Source organism: Rhipicephalus microplus, chromosome 4, assembly GCF_043290135.1.
Source record: "Rhipicephalus microplus isolate Deutch F79 chromosome 4, USDA_Rmic, whole genome shotgun sequence".
In the NCBI taxonomy this organism is placed as follows: Eukaryota; Metazoa; Arthropoda; class Arachnida; order Ixodida; family Ixodidae; genus Rhipicephalus; species Rhipicephalus microplus.
In genome coordinates this window covers 63,157,521-63,182,436 of record NC_134703.1, presented here as the reverse complement: position 1 = coordinate 63,182,436, position 24,916 = coordinate 63,157,521, and the positions used below count along the sequence as shown (strand labels likewise).

At 45.3% G+C, this 24,916-nt stretch overlaps 1 protein-coding gene and 1 long non-coding RNA gene across 2 annotated transcripts in view; one reads left to right on the top strand and one right to left on the bottom strand.

Moving 5' to 3' along the window:
• Nucleotides 1-24,916, top strand: part of LOC142814296 (uncharacterized) — a 96,790-nt gene that overhangs the window by 30,446 nt on the left and 41,428 nt on the right. Inside the window, exon 2 of the long non-coding RNA XR_012894905.1 lies at nucleotides 6,254-6,291. This is a non-coding gene — a long non-coding RNA (uncharacterized LOC142814296). The remainder of the gene's footprint in view (nucleotides 1-6,253; nucleotides 6,292-24,916) is intronic.
• Nucleotides 1-24,916, bottom strand: part of LOC119171411 (RYamide neuropeptides-like) — a 64,871-nt gene that overhangs the window by 23,011 nt on the left and 16,944 nt on the right. The window lies entirely within an intron of this gene.

Below are 24,916 nucleotides of genomic sequence, written 5' to 3'. Positions count from 1 at the left end.
CCGAAACGAAAGATATATGTAAAAAAAAAATGCACACTAACGTGGCAATCGCTTTGTTTCTGTTATGTAGTCAAATACCGCAGATCAGATGTATCCGTGGCTATAACCTAATTTAATGCTGCCAGACGACAAAATTACGTCCACATTTAATTCTAATCCTCATTTTTCAAGTGGAGCTACCAGGAATTTTTTTCCGCTGATAAGAATATCGGCGAGAAAATAAAAAGAAATGATCTATTGTTTTCACTTCTTCGCAAACCTGACATAACGGTGACACCTTTAGATTAGCTTTATATAAATAATAATTTAGTTGTAAAATTCTGCAACGTAATTTCGTATAAGTAACTTCCAATTCCAATGATGACCACGAGCTACAGGATTTCTTCTTCTTCTACTTGCCCTCAGCATCAACTTATTATTATTATTATTATTATTATTATTATTATTATTATTATTATTATCATTATTATTATTTTATTATTATTATTATTATTATTATTATTATTATTATTATTATTATTATTATTATTATTATTATTATTATTATTATTATTATTATTATTATTATTATTATTATTCCCAGTTTTACCACAAGGGTGAAGCAATGAATGTGGTAGCAAAAAATTTGAATACCACACAAAGAACGACCAGCAGCTCGATACTATCAGCACGCCGCTGCAGCACAATGAAGGACGCTCTAAAAATGCATAGAGTGGGAACTAACAACTGTCACGGTTGTTACGTTTTGTATTTGAGGAATGCGCTCCGATTTTCTGAAATGCAGAAGCCGACACCGTTTGATTGTTCTTTTTATTTTCAACTTCGGCGCAATGAATGACTTCTCTCTGCGTTTCCTGCTATAGAGTGGTGTCTTACGCCAGGTGTACTCCCTGTTTTTTTATTTTTTGCTACATCATGAGTGGTACAGGAGGGGACCACTTTATCGTGTGCGTTGCAGGGGCAGTTTTTAATTTAAAAGAAAACGTAAAAGCTTTGGTCATAGGAAATGCGTTCAACCGTGAATAGTGCATATAAATAGCACGCCGTTATGTCAACAACACAAGCATGGCGCGTACCTGCGCTGGCTGGCGCGGCGGGCTGCGGCGCGAGGGGTGGCTTGTTCGAATCCCCACTATTTTGACGCCGATGGCAAAATCAGCCGAGAGGGTCCACATAATTGATGTCGCAATAATATCTCGTGCATTACGTGCCAAAACCACGACACAATTTTGAGGGACGCCGCACTCGAGTGCTCCGGAAATTTGGACCATCTGGTGTTCTTTAACGTGGCTTGATCACCTACAGTCCTGCAGTGTGGTCTCCGGCATTTCCCTCCATGCAGATGCCGTCGCCGCGGCTGAGATTGAAACCGTGACCGTCGGGTCAGCACCCGCTTCGGGGCAACGCAGGCGCTACACCGCCGCCGCGCACATGTGAAGAGCCAAGATTTCTCTATGTCGTAAATGTTTAGATAGATAGATAGATAGATAGATAGATAGATAGATAGATAGATAGATAGATAGATAGATAGATAGACAGACAGACAGACAGACAGACAGACAGACAGACAGACAGACAGACAGACAGACAGACAGACAGACAGACAGACAGACAGACAGACAGACAGACAGACAGACAGACAGACAGACAGACAGATGCCCCGCCGCGGTGGTCTAGTGGCTAAAGTACTCGGCTGCTGACCCGGAGGTGGCGGGTTCGAATCCCGGCTGCGGCGGCTGCATTTCCGATGGAGGCGGAAATGTAGTAGGCCCGTGTGCTCAGATTTGGGTGCACGTTAAAGAACCCCAGGTGGTCGAAATTTCCGGAGCCCTCCACTACGGCGTCTCTCATAATCAAATGGTGGTTTTGGGACGTTAAACCCCACATATCAATCAATCAATTAATGAGATAGACAGACAGATAGACAGACAGATAGACAGACAGATAGATAGACAGACAGATAGACAGACAGATAGATAGTCGATTCTGTTTTCACGACGAAAAAAAAACGGAAAAACGACGCCAGGATTGCGCGGAAGGCACAGCACACAGCGAAAGCTAGAGGAGCGGCCTTTCAGAGCCTTTCCTAAACACTCATCGGGTGACTGATGCAAGCACACTTGCTTGATACCCACTACAGAACTAATATTAAAAATTTTGTGGTAGTATGTCGCCATTCGGTATGCTATTTTTCTTCATCCTTCTGAGTAGCGTGGTATTCGCTAAACTATTGCGAGTAATTTCGTGCCAATCGTTCATGCAGTGGCTGACGACGATGAGGAATTATGCCTGAAGTGTGTGTCCGCCCCAGTTAATAGGTGAAGAAGAACAAACTTTTGTAACGGGTTGGACGACCCACTCGTTACGCTATTCGCATTGTGCGACGACTGGTTGTTGTTTCGGTATGTGGTATGTGGGATTTAACGTCCCAAAACCACCATATGATTAGGAGAGACGCCGTAGTAGAGGGCTCCAGAAATTTTGACCACCTGGGGTTCTTTAACGTGCACCCAAATCTGAGCACACGGGCCTACAACATTTCCGCCTCCATCGGAAATGCAGCCGCCGCAGCCGGGATTCGAACCCACGACCTGCGGGTCAGCAGCCGAGCACCTTAGCCACTAGACCACCACGGCGGGGCCTGGTTGTTGTTTCACTGTTTTTAAATGATTTACAAGTCACAATAACGCGATTGCTTTCCCGACATTAATGCTGCTCGAGGCAAGTTTGCCAACATGTCCCAAGCACCGGCGTGGCTTAGTGGTAGAATACTGGTTACGGACACCGGCGGCGGCGGCGGCGGACAACTACGGCGCTGCGCGTGACTCGAGTTGTGATCTTTTAACAGCTTTCGCTGTAAAATTAGGGTAGCTTCGCACTAATGGTACGAAGCCTGAAGGAATGCGGAGCTTGATTGGCGTCTTTGTTTATTTTCATTTTTTCTCTTTAGTTTTTCTTAGTTTTTTCTCTCTCTTCTGTTTTTGTCTTTTTGTTTTGCTTGTTTTTATTTACTTCTCCTCTTCTCCATTTTCTTGATCTTTCTATCTCCTGCCCCCTTTACTTTTCTTTGTTTCTCTCTATTTCTAACTTTCTCTTTATTTCTATCCTTCTTTATATCTGTTTCTTCTCGTTTCGGTATTTCGTCATCCCTATTTCCCTCTTTCTCTTTTCTCTGTTAAGCATTACTCTCTCTCCCCTCTACCTTTTCACCCTAAGTTCCTTTCCGTACAAGTCTGTGCTATGCTGCGCTAGTGTGTCCGAATAGCGGACTATCTAGGACGCCTATGGTTTTCACGTGGGTTCGAATTCCGCCTCGTCAGGAATTTCGTTCCGCCAAGATTCCCTGCATTATTTCTTTCTCTCTTTTTTCTTCTTTCTTTCTTTCTTTCTTTCTTTCTTTCTTTCTTTCTTTCTTTCTTTCTTTCTTTCTTTCTTTCTTTCTTTCTTTCTTTCTTTCTTTCTTTCTTTCTTTCTTTCTTTCTTTTTCGCTTGCAGTAATAATGCGGGCTTGAAACAGCGCTAGGACGGGACTTATATAAAGAAGCGGCAAGACCAGTACTGCCTGGTCTTGTCGACTCTCTCTATCTCCAATCTTAACGCTGTTTTCATAAGCTCTCATGTCTGTACTCGTTCACTCACCCATCAAATTTATTGCAAGCTATGCCGTGAAAGTCGGCGCACGTGTTCTGGCAGCAAAGCAGAAAGGGACGAACAAGATGAAGGAAGCGCGGGCACGTTCATGTTGATGATCATTTTGGTTTACGTGGCATGAACCGATGCTCCGTGTTAACAGCTCCGCTGTTACTATGTCCGTGCGCAAGCGGGCATTAAATGAAAGGAAGAAAAAAAAAGAAAGAAAAAAGAAAAAGAAAGGAGTTATAATTAAGGAACCTTCGGGTGTTCTTCAACCACCGCGGGCCAGAGAACCGTATGTCCTGCACGCGAATCAACATTTATCGTTTCCGAAGCGGCAGGTGTGGGATGAAGATGATAGATGATTATACGGCTAGACAAGTCAGCATAGAAACAAGGGGAACAGAAAAATGTGCGGTGTTGGAAGTGAAAAAAACAAGAAAACTGAATGCGGGTAATAAGATCGCTGAAAACTTGAAGCGGTGAATTGTTGAGGAGTGTAATCGTGAGTACTGAAGTCGAAAATAGGCAACAGTAAGTATAGCCGGTAACGTCAAAGCGAGCTATATCGTGCTTCCAATGTTATATTTTTTATTAAATAATTCTTTTATGCTATGTCGTTAGCGCGGCCCCTAATAGCGTATGCAAATAACAGTGATAACAAAAGATGGAAGAGCAGCACCTATAGTACGAGGAGACCGCTATAGTCCCTTAGAGTTCGAGGTGCTTTGATGCGACGTTCGAAAGCGGAGGATTGATTTCCAGCCACGGTCGCTGTATTTTGGTGGGAGTGGAATCCAAGAACAATGGCGTACTTAGATTCAGGCGCAAGTTTAGGACATCCTAGATAGTCGAAACTAACCTGGAGCTTCTCACTGCGGCGCACCTTGTAGCTGCGGTGGCCCAGGGAGTACGATGCTCGGCCGCTGACGGCCGAGCATCGCCCACTCCGCCCTCTCGCGGATGCGGGTTCGATTCCGGCCGCCTAGGTCGCATTTCGATGGAAGCGGCACTGTACTGTATGGACTTGCATACTATGCGATGTCATTGCAAGAGCCGCAGGTGGTCCAAGTTGCCTCCACGACGGCGTGCTTCCTTATCTCATCGTTGTCCTGACTCGTAAAACGCAGTAATTAATATAAGTGATGGTGCCTCATAATCACATTGCGATAAAGCCGCATATTTTTCTTAATTTTAAATTGCAAACGACCAGGCGTCCACAGGAACAGTGACCTACCCTTAGTTAACGCCATACTTAAAAATTCACCGAATGTTTAGATGCTGACTAATACGAATTATGAGCGCAGCTTTTTAGGCGTTTGGGTTTTTCGATAAGGTGATGTGAACAATGTACGAGACATGTATGTATGTACATTTGTGTCTAACGCCGCGAGTAGCGTGACCGGCACGGACAATTTCGTGCGGCCTGTTTCACATCAAACCGACGCAGACAAAGCGTATAGCATGACTGCCCCGATAAGCGGGAGACCATGAAAGGCAGCGCGTGGACGCGTTCCACAACAGCCGCAGCAGACGGACCTCCGTGCAGCGGTTTATTTTTATATGTGGCACCGGTGGACGCCCTCGCCGCATATCTCACTGATAACATCATCGGTGACCGCACGACGGTACGCATGATTGTGGCGCCGCGGGTGGCTGCCGTGGAACAAATCGTTTCGCCACTTCCTTTTTCCTTCTTCTCGCTGTCACCATCTTTCATCCTTCGCTGCCATCCATGTTCGCTTTGCACGTTCGCTCTCTTTCGTCCTCGTTCTCCTTGCCGGTTACGATGACGTCAACATGTTCAACATAAGAACTGGTGCCTAAGAGCTGCTCTCTAAAACGCATTCCTAAAATATCGCAAGTACGAATGTGAGACAATGGCACGAGACGTTCGTTTTCTCTGATATAAACTATTGAAACCGACCTACAATTATAAACCAAACAAAACCATGGGGGACATTATTTGTGGGGGTATTAACTGTGTTGTGATTCTCACCTAAATCACTCTTTGGTGGGTGCGAATCCCACAGACAAAAAGGGTGAGTTTCCGCCCACTTTACCTTTTTTCAATTCTAGTGAGAATGGTTACATCACAGATAGGAAACCTCAAATATTCTTCCCTGCGATTTCGTTGATTTATGATTGTCTGTAGTTTTCATTAGTTCAAAATATCGCGAGTGTTATCGGCATTGTGACAGAACTTAAAGCGCGAAGCGCTAACCTGTAGCGCAAAATTGAAAGAAAGGCAGAAAACATTCATATGCGTTGGCGAACATTCATATGCGTGTTTATGTTCGCACCCTTTACCCTAGCAATAGAAATTTCTGAAGCAGAAGCCTCCTTTGTTTTTTTCGCTCCAGGCCACGGCATGTGTTAGGGACGAGGCATGGCACTCGAACTTCTCTGTCCACGCTCCGCACTTTTTCAAGTTTCGCTCAACCCGAATTACAGAGCCCTCACTGTACGTAAGGCATGACGCGAGGTTTGTCAGCCGGCGGTAAGTTTTTCGCGGCTTCGCAGGTTTGCTCGACGAAATGGTCGCGCCGAGCGAAGAGCAAGTTGCGTACGAGACACACTCGGATGTACTTCATTTTTCTTTCTTTCTTTTTCCTTGCAGAGCTCTTGCCCGCTTCAAGAGAGTCCTAATCTCGAAAGGTGAGTCGCTTTCCAGGCGCGTTCTAATTCTTTGAGCGGACTCGTTTAACCAAGTTTCTATGACAAACGACACGCACTCGTGCTTTGAAACCTCGCCACTTAATTTTTTTTTCGAATGTTTTCTTTACTTTCTTCACCCGTAACGTTGCATTTTGAAGATGTAAACTGACGGTGCGAAAGGAGGTGCGAAAGTACGAGATGAACACTGAGAGACCCTTGAGGCTTTAGAAATTTCGTGAGACCTTTGCGTCCTGTCTTTGTAATCAAGTTTGCGCGCGACCTGCAGTGGGATACGAAAGCACCTTTATTCATAAACGGGTTTGTGGGAATTCCTCAATCTTCATTTATCTACGGAACTAGCTTGTAGTTTATCTTTCAATCACATTAAATCTGTTTAAAATACATGGCAGAATTAGGTACATTTTTCTGTCAAGTATGCCACAATGAATGTAAATTTCAAGGTGTACTTGCTGTGTGTGTTTTTTTTTTCGTCATTCACGTTTGCAAGGTTTAGTGCCAATTGCGTGTAAATGAAATTGTATGAAGGTAAATTTTGAAATCATTTGGAAAGTGACATTAAGAATTAGCGTTAATACGCCCTGGCCCACGAAATCGTATGTGAAGTAATGTTATTTCTTGTAATTCGCTTTCTAGAGTACAAAAAAAAAAAACCTTCATTGGAAGTGCGCAAAGCTTTGCGCGTTCAGTTGTCACTGCATATCATAATATCGTACGTGCTCAGTCGAGAATACAGTGAAAATAATATGAAACTGAAGTAGTTTAGTAGAGCGAAACAAACGTGCCCGTCATGTTTGCTGCTCGTCCGGCGTTTTGCCCGATGGGCTGTATGAACGAGCTTGTTCTTAAAGGACTTGAAATAGCGTCTAGTTTCAGTGTAAGTCAGTTTCAGCACTTGGGTTAAATGCGGAATGAACTGAAGCAAAACTGCTAGCCGGCCTAGTTGGAACAAATTCATCTTTAATACTGGCGTCACAGAGGCGTTTGAAAGGTCATTGAACCGATGGTCTATAGACTCAACTGTCAAACACGAGCTTCCACACTCTCTAAGAAGTAAAGGAGGAAGTGGGGTATCGAGGTTTCTTCTTTAGAGAAGTAAATAACCTGCCACAGCCATTCCTCCGTTTTCGGGGTAACTGCGGAGTTACTCCGCCCTCTCGCGGTCACTTCTCAAGGGAACAATAGTTGTTTTTCGCAAAAGAAAATTAAGTTTTTGGTAGATTTAGCCAGCGTATCGAGGTGTATGTGGGCATTTGATTAGGTGTACAATCAATGTGCAAGTACTACATTCCGAAATAAATTTCGGAAAATTTACAAGAACCACACACAATTCGATCTCGCAACCACTCAGTCAGCACGCGCGAACACTAACCACTACTACGCTGTGGCACCATCTGTAAGCAAACAGGTCTATGTATAGGTATGTACCTATGGGTCATTTGCACACAACGCCAACATTTTTGCAATGACTCCAAAAGCATTGCACTTTCCTCCACAAGGAGAAAACCACCCTTCCTTGGCGTGCCGTGTGCAAACTTTTGCACTCATTTCGTCTTTTGGAGGAGCAAAACACCCTTTTCCGGATAACTGCGCAGTTACACCGGCAAACTTTTGTACACACGGGTGGTTTCGAAGGCTGTCGAGTCAGTAGTCTATCGAGTGAACTATCTATCGAGTTGCAATTTCGATGCTATTGAGCGACGGAAACAGAAATAAGACAGACGTGCACTATGGTTCACAGTGTGCCCGAACCCCCGATAAGGAAAAAAAAAAAAACTGCATCACTATGCTTTAAAAGTAGCACGCGTAAGCAGTATAAACTTTTTTTTAATTATTTTTGCCATTTGGAATGCACGAACTGCTCATACTCTCGACCACAGCGACTTGCTGGTTACAACGATGTCGCAGTTTTGCTGCTTAACAACTTTAAACCAAACATGATTAATTCATGTCTAAATACTTTATTGAATTGTTTGCACAAAAATAACAGGCGCACGTGGGCGTTCAAGTGTACCTATATTATTTTACTCACGATAACATGAAAACTAAAATAAATGATTGCAGCGCCACCTAATTATTGCAAGAAACACCTGAATTATCAACGGCCTATAATTGAAAGCTGCCGTGTAGCAGCGCGACAATTCTATAGAGTCGATGGAGCTGCGGCGAGATGCGGTATTTTTACAGCCGTCAACTCAATGGCCTCTCAAAAGTGGCAGCTTGACACGGGCATTAGTTACACACTTGGCGCGAGACAAACAAGGACGAAAAAAGAAGTACACATGGTGTGTACTCCGTGTAAAGTAAACGTAATATGATCATATTGTTGACCCATGTGAAGCTTTATTGGCAGTTGTCTTGCATGAACTTATGTCGCGAGGTTAATTCTTTACGAAGTGTTGATACACCGCGTGTGAATACTTTGCCATGGAGCCAATGCTTTCATACAGCTCTAAATGACTTAGGGAGTGAATTGGTTTTACAAAAACTTGAAAATAATTTGCATAATCTAATACCCCTGCGTCACAAGTCGAGGTGATATACCATACAAAGGCTTAATACATAGGCGAATATTCAGCAAGATGAAAAAGAAAAATCCCCGTTCGCACGATCTGTCCGCGCGTTTTTTTTCTAAAAAAAAAAAAAGCTATAGTGCACAATTGTGAAGCTGCAGGTTACGGTTGCTTTCAACTTGCAGAGTAAAAAGGTTATAATAATATATATATTTCAGGCTCTGATTCCTTCTTCATGAGTTCTGCTTTCCCTGCATTTACTCCGGAGCGAGCATCACACATTCAGGTTGTTCAAATTGAACGCACTGCGCTACACAGCATCATTCGGGCTGATATTTCGGTGTCTGCACACGAATCGGTTTGTCGCAGTCGAAGTAATATACAGGAAACGCGTATTCAAAATGAGCCAGGCGTTACCTACTTTACCTGCTCCCCAAACATTCGCGCGTGGCATGCAAAGGTCGCAGTTTCTTCGAGAAAAAAAAAACATAATAATTTTTATCTTTCATGGTTATATTGTCTGTTTACTTTATTTCGCGTTCCCACCCAGAACGAAGCCCACGTCGTGTTGTTTCAAATTGGGCATCCTCGTGCCACGTAACGAGCTCACAAATTATGCGAGCGTGAGCGCATTAAAGCAAGGACCAGTTAGTTGCCCTCGCGCTTGCAGTTCGTGCGCCCAGTGACAGGTATGTCCGGCGCTAAACAGCTTTGCGACGCTGCGCTGTATCTCGGAGATCGTATGTGCGTTGTAGAGAAACGCCGGTTACCGTCAACTGGAAACCGCTGCGTAAATATTGACATTGCGCGACAGTCGTGTAAACGGACGGAAGCCGGGCGTTTTCTCTGGCGTGGCCACCGAGTGCGCGCGGCCAGGCCTCCCCCACGCCGAGTTCTCTTCATTACCATCTGGTCAATGCAGCTACGCGACGACCAAATGGAGGTGTGTCCGAGGGAAACGTAGCGAGATGCGAGGGAGCAAGGACCATGGCTTCCTCCCCCGTACGAGGCCTGACGAATTTCGTGATGCCCAAGATTTTTTGTACAGGTGTTGGTTCTTTTGTATGCGTAAACCTTCGCTTTTTCCAGTTTTTTTTCTTTTATTGTTTTCATTACGCCATGGAACGAGCTCGCTGAAAACTCATGGGGGGGGGGGGGGTGGCGATGTCGTGAGTTGCGTAAATTAACGTAGTATACGGTGTTGTCGTGTATGCAGCCGTACAGCCGGCTGACGTGCTGGTGGTATAGCGACGGCGGTGTGGGGGTTTGCATGTTTAAAAATATGTGTAGTGGGATGTTTACTGAAAAATACTCGCGGCAATAGCGAGAGCTCTCAAATGTGTTGTACATTTACGGCTGAAAGAATGCAGCCGTAAAACACGGATGGCGGGGCCCTTGGATGTCACGAGTTTGAAAGGCGGGGCCATGACGGCACGGCTGCAAATGAAAAAGCACGTTCATAACTCGACACTCTTTGTAATTTTGTTTCCCAATGGTTAGAAGAACGCGGAACGGGAAAAAGATTGTGTTGGACATGGACATTTACGTGTAGCCCCCACGGGACGAAACGAAAGTCAGTGGTGCGAGCCGAGTTCGCGTTGAAAATCCGCATCCAAAAGGCCCGAGCTTGGTTTTTCGGCCACGTTATCCGAAACAGATGGTGTGATACGAAAGTGTTCTGCAGGCGAGACCGTTGTTGGAGTTTTCAGATGATCTGTTAAAAAGTGTAAACGTTTCGGCAGCAATCTGTCTGGGTTAAATAATGCTAGCAGCTGAAATGCCTGGCCCAAGTCATAGTATTTGAAGAGAACCCGGCATTTCGCGACCTGTTTGGTTTCTTCCTCAGGGGGCGATGTCATTGGTCGCGGAAGCGTCGTATCTTCGCCTCTTGTCCTCCCACTTCATCCGCTGCTGCAGTGTGAAGGTTACGGTGCTCAGCTGCTGACTCGAAAGACGCGGGTTCGATCCCGGCGACAGGGGCCGCATTTCGACGGAAGCAAAAGGCTAAAGCCGTACGTACAGTGTGACGTCAGTGCACGTTAAAGAATACCAGATGGTTAAATAGTGGTTTCAGCATGAAACCCCCCCCCACACACACACACACATATTATCATCCTCTGACCTTGACTTTGGCTTCCAACTTCCATCACATCTCGAAGGCCGTGCACGTGTGCCTGATGCATTGTTCCCGCCCTGAGTTGTGGACGTTTGCAGGTGTATTCTCAATGTGCCGCACGGCTACAGCGAGAGCCTTTTTGCAGGATTTGTTTCGGTGTCGATTATAGAGTCGCCGTCATAAATTGATTTCGCGGCCGTGCTTCTAACAGTACTCCGCAAGAGTCACTACGTTGCTCTTTCACTCTCCTCACATCGTTTTTGTGGTAGCTTATCCTCTCATGAAGGTTCTTTCTCGGCTCCGCCGTGGTGGTCTAGTGGCTAAGGTACTCGGCTGCTGACCCGCAGGTCGCGGGATCGAATACCGGCTGCGGCGGCTGCATTTCCGATGGAGGTAGAAATGATGTAGGCCCATGTGTTCAGATTTGGGTGCACGTTAAAAAACCCCAGGTGGTCGAAATTTCCGGAGCCCTCTACTACGGCGTCTCTCATAATCATATGGTGGTTTTGGGACGATAAATCCCACAAATCAATCAATCAATCACCACTTGTCCATCAACCAGGTTTTTCTCTCGAACTAGCTGGATGCTAAAGACATGACACCTCGTAGACTACGCCTTGGTGTTCTTCTTTAGAAGGTGGATCCTGGATGGCTGCGGCAGCGAGAGGATGAGTATATTAGGGTATCACTACCTCGATGCGACAGACAATAAAGGTAACATATACACGCGGTAAATTCAGGCCAACATTTCAAATGTTCCACTAACTCGGGGCGGGCGAGGTGAGGTGCGCGTGACTTAGTATTCAGGCTTGCTTCGATATGTGTCGTCGTGATTCGTATGTATCGATGTGACTCGTTAAAGATTGCCAAGGAAAACGAAAGTGAACAGGCTCACTCTCTGCGTGGTGTGGTGGCAAACTGCCGGACTGTGACGTCGGGATGTGTGCTCCCGCTCTCTCTTTCGTCCCCTCTTTCTTTACTCTTCTTTCAGTCTCTCCCCCTCTTTTCCTTATGCAGGGTAGCATACCGGTTATTCTTAGTGGGTTATCATTCCTGCCTTTCTTCTCTCTCTTCATTTCCTTTCATCCCAATAAACGTGACGCTGAACTGCGCGCAAGGCTTATTGCGTGCTGTGCATACGTTTATGGGAGGGAAAAATTGTTAGTACGTGGTTACTTCGCGTATGGGCGGTACTCACGGAATAAAACGCGATAACGTGCGTCTATGTTTTGCATCTATATTTTTTGATTTCTACCGTCTTCAGTATTGTTATATTGTCTGTCATAGTGAATCAATGGCTACGGGGATCGGCTACTGACCCGAAGGTCACAGGGTCGAGCTCAGCCGCAGCTGTCGCTTTTTAGAGACGAAACAGTAGAGGCCCGCCTACTGTACCATGCACTGTACTCGGGCCTGTACACCCGTGTACTGTATACCATGTACTGTACACTGGCGTACTGTACCAAGAACACCAGATGGTCAAACTTTCCGCAGCCCTTCCTCATAATCATATTGTGGCTCTGGAACGCAAAACCCCACACAATATTATTACAGTTTTTCATGTTGACACTTTATATCAGTCATAATTACACATTCAGAGGCTAGGAGGGTAGCATAAAGGGAAGGAGCAGTTTGAGCTGATGAAATAATGTCTAGTCCTTGGCTGCACGGAAGTATATAATGAGCTCAGGGATAGAGCTTGTTACCATAGCAGCTGAAGTGATTGATCAAACAATAGGAAATGCCGGCTCGAAATGCTCCCGAGGCCAGTAAAAGAAATTGTATACAGCGCTTGAAAATGCGGTACTGCAAAAGGTGAATCCCTGTGTCAAGTATGCTGCCGAGAATGCCCCATGATAATCGCATGGGATATATATAAGCGCAAAATGTAAGAACACGAGAAAACATTACGACCGAATGAGCTCTCGTTCAGTCGTCTTGTCTTTTTGTCGCTCGTCTTTCTGCGCTCGAATCTACTTCCAGTTTATGAACCGACACGCCCGGCAAAGCATTTTATTAGATATATGATCATCGTACCATGATGACTTCTAAATATTGCTTATGCAGGGGTGTCGCCGTAGGAGAAAACCAAAATAAAACCAATAAAATTTACAGTCGTTTTAATTTGAAATGCAATCAAATAAACAATACGAACGACAAGGCTGTGCAAGCTGGAGCGATGCTAGCCATCAATGATATGCAGCTGTTTTTTGCTCCTTATTCATTTTTCCCCCCTTACCGTCGTGATGCAGAGGACAGCGGATCTGCGAGGCTTGCACTCATAAGATTCGGGCAATCAATTGCGAGGCGTTTACAAGCTTCGTGCCTTTTGACGCGCAAATTAGATTTCGCACCACACCGAGTGAACTTTATGCTCTTACCAGCGAGGAACTGTTTCTTTTTTTTTTGCACCCTCTTTTTGAATTCAGGAAGCTTTGCAATCCAACTTCACAGTCACACGACTGTACGTGAACCGTGGGCGCGCAATATTCTGTTTGTGCGTGTAAACAAGGTCTGGTTCAGTCCCGTTAGGCAACTCGCAGTCAAGCTATAATCCGAACATTACCGACGACATCGTTCACGCCTTATGGAAAACAGCCTGCCGCTTACCACCGGGCCATCGACAAAGCAAATGTTGCCCCGAATTGAGTGCGCACGTGCCTTCACCGACGCACCCGTCCAGCGAGTCGCTGCGCAACTTAAGAACCTAGAATCTATTTTCAAGTGTCAACTTTGTCCCCTAAATCAACACTAACAAGAACTGAATATATTGGCATCTGTTTGGACAGGCGTGGCTGGTCGATTCCTGAGTCCCGTTGCGAACGTGTTCAAACTTAGCAACAAACCTCAGTCACAACCCGACCAGAAAGAAATAATATTTGCACTTTCGCATGCTTGCATTGTGTGTGTATGGGTTGCATAAAAATGTGTTGCGATAGACCAAGGTTTACCTTTCTGATACTTTAGCGTAGCCCCTCAATTTGCCCTTTCGCGGCGGAAGCTAGATTTGTTATGATTTTAGTCAGGCCCTCGCCGCCTTTAAGTCGTACCAGTGAACTGATCAGTCTTGTGTGCTAGGAGCACTTCATGGTTTTACATATACAACGAAGCACATTCCTGCATTTGGTTTGAGCAACTCGTTGTACGGCAAGCATTTGCCGCTTCTCTTGCGGCACAGTTTGTACAGTGCTCACACAATTAAACGCGACAATAAAGCCTCAAGTTTAACGACTGTACGTCTTCATACACTCCCATATTTAAGTGCAGCCACCCGAATCTTTAACCAGCGTGTGCGAGTGGCAAGTTTTCTGTGCGTAACCCCCGTATGACTGAGCCAAGTTAGAAGCAGCATGAGCGCACAAAGCGTGCTCTGCTGGGACCCTCGTCTGCTGGGCTCTTCTTTTTTTTTAACTCTTCCGTTACCGTGCGAAAATGGCTATTTTACATATGTCTCTGGAAGATCGTTCTTGCAGGTTTGAAAAAAAAATAAAGCACGCATTGCGGTATACTGAATTTCACAAAATGATATGCTATTTCCAAAAAAATGAAATGCTATTTCAAAAAAATGAAATGCTATTTCCAAAAAATAAAATATGTGTTATATAGCAACAAAAAATCTTTCGGAATGAATAAAAATGTAAAACGTGTGTAAGTTTTGGTTGTCAGCTGGTTGCAAGCTGGTTGCCAGTTAATCACTCCCCATAAATTATTATTATAGAAAGTTCACCGAAGAAATAATACGGGAACCACGGACTCGGCTGTCGCCTACGCTGCCTCATCCGAGTAGGAACTCTTCTGTACGTTCTGAAGCCGAGTGAGCTGCTCGGTAAGCGTTAAACTTGTGGACGCGTCCATTGTTTTCTAGCTGTTTTAACGCTAAAGCATTACATGCCTCGTAAAACACGAAAAGTGAATGTCAGCGTCAGCCCGAGTGATGCAAGAAATCATCGTAGGATGACGTTATGCTATGTCTTTGCCATGACGTCAAAGATCGCGAACATGTGCGATACCATCGTGATGTCGCAGTCATGTCGCTATGACGTTGCACAACTTCAACTCATATGGGGCCGTAATTCCGGGACATCGTGTCTTGGTCCTATGCGGGCCGATTGAGGAGGCGCGTGAGGTGCAGAAACCATTCGGGGGTGACGGTATCAATGCAATCTTAACAGAACGTGAGGGCTGTGGCTTTTATTGATTGATTGATTTGTGGGGTTTAACGTCCCAAAACCACCATATGATTATGAGAGACGCCGTAGTGGAGGGCTCCGGAAATTTTGACCACCTGGGGTTCTTTAACGTGCACTCAAATATGAGCACACGGGCCTACAACATTTCCGCCTCCTTCGCAAATGCAGTTGCCACAGCCGGGATTCGATCCCGCGACCTGTGGGTCAGCAGCCGAGTACCTTAGCCACTAGACCACCGCGGTGGGGCAGGCCTGTGGCTTTCGAGTCCACCGTTCCAGTTTTTTTTGCAGTCTCGCTTTCCCTCCCCCGTGCAGGATAGCAAACCAGGTAAAATCAGCTTGCCCTCACCGCCTCTTTTTTGTTAAATATTCGCGCTTCTGCTCCGAATTATAAGGTATAGTATTATGAAACGCGAGGTATAGAAATGTGGAATAATTTTAAAATGTTCGATGCCTTTTGACTTGAACGACACGTCCGCCTTGGTGGATCAGTTGTTACAATGCTCCGCCGCTGGCCTGAAGGTCGTGGGTTCGATTTGCGTCGTGGCGGTTGTGTTTCCTTGGAGGCAGAACGGTAAAGGCCCGTGAACAGCGTACGTTAAAGAACACCAGATGGTCGAAATTTTCGAAGCCTTTCAATTCGGCGTCTTTCATAATCATGTCGTGGTGGTGGACGTGAAACCCTATAGGTATTAATATAATTAACTTGAAAGTCTCCTGGTAAATTGGAAGAGAAATCGTTGTAACGTACAACGTGGTTAGGCGTGTATAGCAGATGGAAGGCAGAAACAGTAAGATGTGTGGTACTGTGCTTCTCTATGCGTTTTCTTTATAAGGTACTCGATACACGTGAACAGCACCAGAAATCTTCATCTGAATTACATCTTCCTACATACAAATAAGCTACATCGCCATCGAACCGATACCTTCTCGCAGGATTCCGTAATACATGTCATGTTTACAATACTGGCAGTGTACAACTGCCCACTGGAACCATTATGTAGGTGTGATGGTAAAACGGCGGACCACACAGTGTGAGCTGTCGAATTGCGCTGTTTCGAACGACTGATGAAGTAAGTGAACTACGCCGTATGGTGTTTGCGTTTGCGATTTTTTTCGTACTATATGTAATGATGTGAAATCTACAAGCGCATTCTTTACTCACCTCTTGTGGTCACGCTACGATGATTGAAGACGTAGCAATAGTGAGATCTCGGTGCAGGTCTATATACGGCAATCACAAGCATCGTAGAAAGCGGCGCGGACGAAGCAAACTCTTCTGTAGACCTAGAGGTTCATTTCAGTTGTATGAAAACAAGCGGCAAGTTTTCGAAGTGAATGAATATCTTCGTCGTCCTAAATTTCATATACTAGTTCGTTGTCGTGCTCTAACTAAATCAAGAGGCCGAATAAAAAGCTAAACAAATTCTCCACCACGGTAGAAAACAACTCTTTCTCTATATTCAAATATTTCACCTGAGGCAAGATTGCACGCCGACTGTTGGCTTCTCCGCTACTTCGTTGTTTGTTTTTACCGGCCGCTACTGAACTTGTGTCGAGTCGAAGGGCGAGTTGCTTTCCGTCTTTCGTGGACTCGGCGGCTTCTCGTTCCGCCCGTTTTTCATATCCGCGCAGTATAGCATCCGAGGTCGTGCACTTTGCGATGATTGCCTCAAACGCGCGGCTTTTCGTTCAGCTCAGCGAGTTCAAATTTTCCAACTTAGAAAGACAGGGTATGACCTCTAGCCCGGCAATATTCGGACCTTCGAGAACACAATTTATTCACTGCATGGTTTATTTGTACTGGGAGTTTCCTATTTATAACGCATTCACGAAGCCGCGGACGTCCGTATCGGTCGAACGCTATAGGCGACTCGTGGTCTTTCGCAAACACTGCGATTTGCCGCGCAGGGGCAAGCAAGAGGTTTGATTGATTGATTTGTGGGGTTTAACGTCCCAAAACCACTATATGATTATGAGAGACGCCGTAGTGGAGGGCTCCGGAAATTTTGACCACCTGGGGTTCTTTAACGTGCACCCAAATCTGAGCACACGGGCCTATGACATTTCCGCCTCCATCGGAAAAGCAAGAGGTTTCACTAAGGCAATGCAATCCGACTGAATTTTTTCTCACTCTAAACTTATTCGTTTATATTTTATTTTCAAATGAACAGGTTTTTGTTTCTTGTGCGGAACTCATGGCGGTGTTGAATGCTTGACATAGGTACGTCTCTAATGAGATAAATATGTTATTTCCAAAGAAAAAAGAAAGATCTCTTACGCAAAATTATGGCATCGCTGTCTAAAACACACACAAAAAAAGAAAGCCTTCTTTAGTTAGAGCTGTTGGTTTGGTTTATATTTGTTTTTAACGTTCAGGATTTAGCGGCACGCACAGAATTCAGGATTGAGCGGCTGTTCTATAGTTGCGCGGTTGTTTCTTTCTATTTTACTTCCTATAACGATACTGTTACATAGTGCTCGGATGCTGACGTGAAGGTCACAGGTTCTGTCCCGGTAATGGTGAGTGCTTGTCTATGAGAGACGAAATGCAAGAATACACCCCTGTAGATTAAGATGCGCTGTATGGTAATGGAATCTCGTATGGTCAAAATGACTCTAATAAGGAAGGGGAACAGGGGGTAAAGGCATGCAGGGATGTTAGCCAGTCTAGAACGACTAGTATGCTACCCTACACTGGGGACATGAATGAGGGAGTTTGAAAAAGGGAGAGAGAGGAGAGCACGTGCACTCAAACTCGCATGTCACAGTAATCTTAGCACTATTAGTCTATAACGGCCGATCCTAGTCCGTTGCCTTCAAGAAGCCGGAACTGCTTTCGTCGCCTTCACTCCTGATGACCTTTATGGACGGCAATCTAGAACGGTGCAAGTGATTTTCTCTGCACATTGTAGCGAGGACAGTCCCAGAAGATGTGCTGTAATGTCTTCTCGCTACCACAGTTGTCACAGAAATAGTTGTCAGCCATTTCTATATGAAATGAGAATGACTTCATGAATGTCACTCTCAGCCATAAACGGCAAAGTAGAGTGGCTTGATTTCTACATAGTCCAGTAGGCGTCTGTAGTCATAACGTGTTCAGATAGTAGTGAAGTTGACAGCGCCGGTCCTTGATAATGGCATTGTCTCAAGCCTGTTGCCTTGAAGCGCTGATCGAGCAGCAATGTCAGAGTGTTCATTGCCTATCACTCCGCAGTAACTTGGCAGCCACTGTAATGTGACGTGGAGACCTTTCGCAAATGCAGTATGGAGGAGATATCAAAGCACAAAAATCAGCTGTTCGTATGGTCTGTGCCGCAGGGCTGGTTGTAAAGATTGCAGAGCTGCCTTCGAATCACTGAAGACTGACCAACGTTGAGGCTGCTCGCGGTTGAAGATACGTGAAGTGCAGCACAAAGAGCAGTGAGCTCTGTAGCCGTCGATGACGTTTAGTGGTCTGTCTCGAAACTGAAGTGAAATATTTCTCTGGGACGACCTCTGGTTTGTCAGTATAAACATGTACGTAATTGGCGTACGTCTCGTTCAAAAGCATTGGGGATATATCTGTTTCAGCACTGGTGATGCGAGACCAGATATTTTCTTGATGCCGGGTACGATGAGGTGCACTTCAGGTCGAATGAGGTGTAGTATCGAATGAATGGTGGTATCGCTGGCTTATATGCAGGGCTGAAGCCTGACGGAAGGTGGGTGGCATAGTTAAAGATCGTTGCACAACACGATGCCCGTGGTCGTTCTGAAGGCAGTGTTGCAAGGCGATGGCAATGGGCCCAGGTAAAATGCCTTAGACACGCTCTCAAAGCTTCAACCACAATATGCGTTTGTACTGGATAATCCCGTTCAATGGAAATAGTCGCTTCAGTCTGCGCGCACTTCGGCAAGCCAAGGCAGACTCTGAGTGTCTGAGTTTGTACAGCCTGCAGAGTGCGAATATTAGTATTTCAAATATTAGTCATTGCAGGCAAATAATATCTAAAAATACTGATACTGTAGAGTTCCAGCATTAAGTCAACCGACAAGATCCATGTTTCTTTCGCACTGAAACTTGAACAGCCGGGAGATTGCTGTCAGGCGCTGTTTCATGCAATACGCATGTGGGCTCCAACAAAGGTCTCTGTCTACGATTACACCCAGAAATTTGTGAGATCAAGCATAATAAATGGTTCACCCTTCAATGGCATAGTGCGTCATTTGCTTACGTGTAAATGCCACTAATGCGCATTTTTCTGGGGATATTTGGAGGTCTTGCTTGCCGAGGTCAAACTTGCGGTTACGTAGGAAGGTAGTTTTCAGCGATTACGTAGGAAGGTAGTTTTCTTTTTGTCGCGCTGCTCCCCGCGAGCATTTGGCACGCCGCGTTCAATAGTGGTGACACAAAGCTGAGCCTCTCTTGCAACCTAGAGGTGTTCATCGACGACTCGTGTATCAAGACCGTGTCAAGGTCTTCTGACTGCCACGTCGCCGATGATCTGCATTGTGCAAACCAAATAGTGAGTCATCCACGAAATTCGCCAGTTGTCTCTGTCACCGCTAAGCTGTGTGCTGTGAAAATTTAGTCGTAAGCCTCGGCGACTACGGATAATAATAAGTGTTGATATTTTAGGCACCCAAAAGATAATATGATTACGTAACACGCCATCTTTGGAGTGGCCTCGTCTTTTTGGGCGTAGTAAAGGAACCACCACCACGTTATTGTATCGCAGGTGGTATAAATTTCCGCGGCCGATCACATATATGCGGCGTCCATAATAAGCATATCTTGGTTGTAAGTCTTGACACCCCAGCGATTATTGCTTAAGCCTCGCAAGCTTTTCTATATTTGGCATGAATGAGGAAAGAGGGCTGCGGGGGTCATATTTTCTCCAGTTGGCAATTCGCTTCCGTCTTCTTTTTCCTGCAGCTTTATCTTTTTCTATCGCGTATACTTATAACGTGACAACAAGAGAGATATATAAAAAGCACAGGAAAGCAAGGATGTTAACCAGGCTGCACCCGGTTCGCTAGCCTACACGGCTAAAGAGAAAAAAGAAAAGAAAAGAATAAAAAGGAGAAAAGAAAGGAAAACTTATACAACAGCCCCGCCACGGTGGTCTAGTGGCTAAGGTACTCGGCTGCTGACCTGCTTGTCACGGCATCAAATCCCGGCTGTGGCGGCTGCATTTCCGATGGAGGCGGAAATGTTGCAGGCCCGTGTGCTCAGATTTGGGTGCACGTTAAAGAACCCCAGGTGGTCTAAATTTCCGGTGGCTTGCAAGGACTTGCGTGGAAAGAAGGCATGCGTGGACTGGTTTTATGATATCTAGAAATGTCAGTGCTCTTCGGGTTGAGGGGAAAACGAAGGATTCGCGTCTCTCGCCAGGTACGGAACACTTCTTACGAAAAAAGAAAGAAAAAAAAAGCGCCAACATTACAATCCATACATAAACAAGGGGCTGAAGATAAACTAACAATGTTAGTTTCGGGTTCGATGTTCCACATTAGCAGATTTTTTTTGAAGTTACTGATTCAGGCCAATGAGACGTGGTCCAGCACGTGCTTAACATCCTGGAACGCCAGTGGCCGGAAGTGGCGCTTCCACAGATTTGACGCAAGTTAGTTTCTGCTCGGGGACGTTCGATAACGTTTGTGTCTCGTCAGTTTAATTTCCCTACTCTTTCCCCCTTGATGCCGGATCATCAATAAGGTTGTTTCGCTCGCTAAAAGTTATCGATTCATGATGACCTATCGCAGTCTCGAGAGAGAAATGCTTCGAAAGATTAAACCAGCCATTTTTAAGCTCGTGCACGAGAATATATAAGTCTCTGTGCGATAACTTCGGTAGGAAAACAAAACTTGCGATGACGTTATCAAGTTTAACGTTACCGCCAACCGCGTGCCTCGAGCGCACCCGTGGTCATCGTTCTCGTTTTCTTCGAGCCCCACTCGCAGCCGCCCAGCGCTCCCATAACGTCAAGAAAAGTGCCTGGCGTTTTTAGCCATTTCAGGCGCGCCTCTTTTGAAGTTTGGCGCCGCTCTCTTGGGGAGCACGGTAGAGTGTAACAGCGGACTTGACTTCTCATATGTGTAGCTGCTCTGAAAAAAATAATCTGGAAGTTCGTCTACTCTATTGAGCCTAATATAGCGCTTCCTTTCTCTCCAGCAAGAGCAGGAATTCCAGTGCGTGTCAGACTCGGGCGAATTAATCTACCGGGAGTCCTGTGCTGTTTCTTGACGTGCGTGCATTTTGTTTTCGGGAAGTAGAATAGCAATACTTTAATCAACGGTGCGTCTAGTCCGAGTGGTGTTCATTTGCAAAGTCGGTGCTGTGTTCGACTGTTGATTTTTCAGGAAAACTACGCGATTCCCTCTGGGGAATGGCCATGACAAACGTGGCACGAAGAGAGATGTGGAAACGAAATGCTCTCTCGCTGCTTTGTTCTTGTCGCTGGCTTTGTATATGCTTCGCGTAGACACTTGTTTTTGTGCGCTTGAGTGCGTGGCCAAAACGTTGTGATTAAATCTTAAGCACCTTTTAACTTTCAACACATTCACCATAAGGTCAAACTTCTGAATGTTAAGTGCATTTACACCCCGCCGCGGTGGTCTAGTGGCTAAGGTACTAGGCTGCTGACCCGCGGGTCGCGGGTTTGTATCCCGGCTGCGGCGGCTGCATTTCCGATGGAGGTGGAAATGTTGTAGGCCCGTGGGCTCAGATTTCGGTGCATGTTAGAGAACCCCAGATGTCCGAAATTTCCGGAGCGCTCCACTACGGCGTCTCTTATAATCATATGGTGGTTTTGGGACGTGAAACCCCACATATCAATCAATCAGGTACATTTACTGTGGAGTTTGTAGAAGGCTGACGGGTAGAAACTCCAACTGCGTGCGTGATCCCTCACTTCGGACATTCGCTGATTGGTGCAGTTTATAGCGCTAAGCAGTATAACTTGGGTGCCGTGCCCGATTTCTGGCAAAAATAATGCTACAAACACTGCAATTCAGCAAGATATTTTGCTCAAAAGTCCTTGGATATGCATATGTACAAGCGCGGTTGTACTCAAAGGAATGTCGTTTTCGCATCTTAGGAATGCGAGTTTCACTCCTTCAAAGTATAGATTTGAGCGTTTCAGCCATCTTAGATCACTGCTAGCATGCAACATCGTGCTGTGCATGCATGCAACCTCGATGAGATAACAGCAGTCTATGCATTTCAAAGGGGTTCCCACGTGCTGCTCGCCAACTCAGACGTTTTTTTTTTAACTTTCCCCCCCCCCCCCCCCCCCGCTACACCCTTTGATCTCATCATTAAAAGCGTTATCGGTCAAGCCGGATGTAAGGCTAGCCGGTCCTAGCATGTCTGATCATCAATGCGTGTTTAAAGGCATGCGCGTTTCACTCATATATACGTGATGTATGTTTCAGGAATAACTCGACAGCCCATGATGCACTCGCTGAATTCCCAATACGCGTAGCCAGAGTCTCAAGGACGTGTCAGCATTATACGCTGGAAGCGCAAGGATAGCGTTCAAAACACGAGCGCAGCGTTTTTATGATCTGCCATGACTTTCGCAGTTTTTAAAACGAAGAATCTTGTGATCTGTCGCCAGGAAGCTTCGGGTCGCAGTTGGTGGTGGTGCCCGCAAACTGCGGCGTCTGTATTTTAAAAAAACAACAACAAAAAAACGACTGCATCTTTTTTTAAAGCACTGAACTGAAACATAATTTAGACATGTGTAGACAGCGATAAAACACAATAAATATTACACCGGCTTTCAAATGTTCAGATACCATACATAATGCCTCAATTCCAGCGGAGATACCTGTGGACACGTAAACAGATTACGATGAAATACGCGAATGATATCAACAGTAAATATCACAGATAATATCGTAAATTACAGCTCAGGTTTTCTAGCTTTTTAGGTGGGCGTGGGCAGAGCAATACTTAAACTTGTGTGCTAGAGGAAGCGTTTGAATTGGTACATTATACTTCAGCTTAATGACCATCTATTAGCTTTTTTACTCTTGGGCGATAAACTCATCAGGTCGTTTCTATGAAATATGTGCCCATCAAGATGTAGCTTAAAGATTTGAATCAGCTGAAACCATCTGAAATGAAACATATCTGCAATTTTGCGCTTCAATTTTACAACTAGGAAAATCCCGTGCCTGTCCGAGGCGTACTTAATGAGTGTGTTGGCTGTCTCGTCGTCTTTGACTTTGTCTTGTGCGCCCGGACTCAGTGAGGCCATGCCAAGGGGTGTTTACTGCCATGAAAACAAAGTTTAATCCTTGTACTTTCTGCGAGTGTCACTCGCTCAAGTTGTGCGTAACTCAACGTGGAGGAGAGTGGCGGGAAAAACAAGTCACGGACGGATTAGCTTTGATGTCGCGCGTAAATAGTGGAGAAGGGGCGGTATTCATAAAGCGTTCGTGACCCTAGATAAATGATTGCCGTGAGGAAGGATAGCTCGTGTTCAGCCCAATGAAGCGTTGATGTCAGTACAGCTTGGTTCAAAGCCTCTTGTGATGGCCACTTTGGCGAAATTAATTGGGCTTTCTTGAAAGGCGCGGTTGCCACTCAGCTACCTTCACCAGCATTTTTCCGGCTTCAAATGAATAATATTATGCAACATAATGAATTCAAGGGGATTCCTAAATATGCACTGTTTGTTTTCAACTCAACCTTTATCTAGTGTGGCGAGCAGCTCTGGTGACCGAGGTCGAACTATGCTTGCAGTGCAAGTAAACAACTGAGTTTGTAATATAGTGTATCATTAGAAAGCAACAAGGCATACCTTGGCGAAACTGTTAGGTCGCATAAAGTTTCGCCCTTCGCGACTAGTGGAAGAAAAATGAAAGTAAGCCCTTTTGAACGCCGATTGTGAGGCTTAATGTGAGTGAATAATAATGTGAAGTGCATGCTGCTATTGGGGATTTGTGATGGAATTTTCGAAGCGAGGATGTTGGCACGAAATGACGTTATATTTAAACGAGGATGTTCTCACGGGGTGATGTTTTTTTTTTTTTTTGAAACGAGGATGTTGGCACGAGGTGATTTCATTTTTCAAACTAGGATGTTCTGCAGTCATCGAGCTTACAAATTTCAGTGATCGCGTACATATATGCTTGTGAGTGAACTAAGTAAATCGATGTCGCTGTATTTTTTCTTCAGCTGTGAGTGGATTAGTAAATCGATGAAATTTCTCACAATTAGCATGGGCGCTTAGGGGTCATGCTTACTCTTCGCCACCAGCTCACGTAATCTCTGTTCAGTTCACGCATCATATTATTTTTTCAATGATGTCCATGTTTTCAGCGAAGGACCGGTTTACAGTGACACATGTGAGGCATACTGCATGGAAACAGTCGCTCTGGCGGAGAAATTGCCGGCTGGGTCTGCCAGGTTATCCCCACCTGTAGAAACATCATCACCACCGCCACTATCCTACCGGAGCCTACCAGTTCTGATAATGTCCACGTTGAGTTACGCTGTAAGGTCAAAATGAACGTTGTGGGCATCTACACTGATTCTTCTTAAATTCAACCTCCTCACTCTCACTCTCTGCTGGCTTTCAACGGCTTTGTGGCTTTAGGCATTAAAGTGTTCCTGGAGTTGACAGGAGTTTTTGCCTTTTATGTGAGGCAAGACCTTGTGAACTTGGCCTCACAGTTCATCAGCCCAGAGAAACATTCGAGTCCTTCTGGCAGTTCTCGAAGGAAACTGACTCGAGCGCTCATCTTGAATAGGAAATAAAGCGCACTCGCGTGTTTTTTTTTCTCTTTTATCTC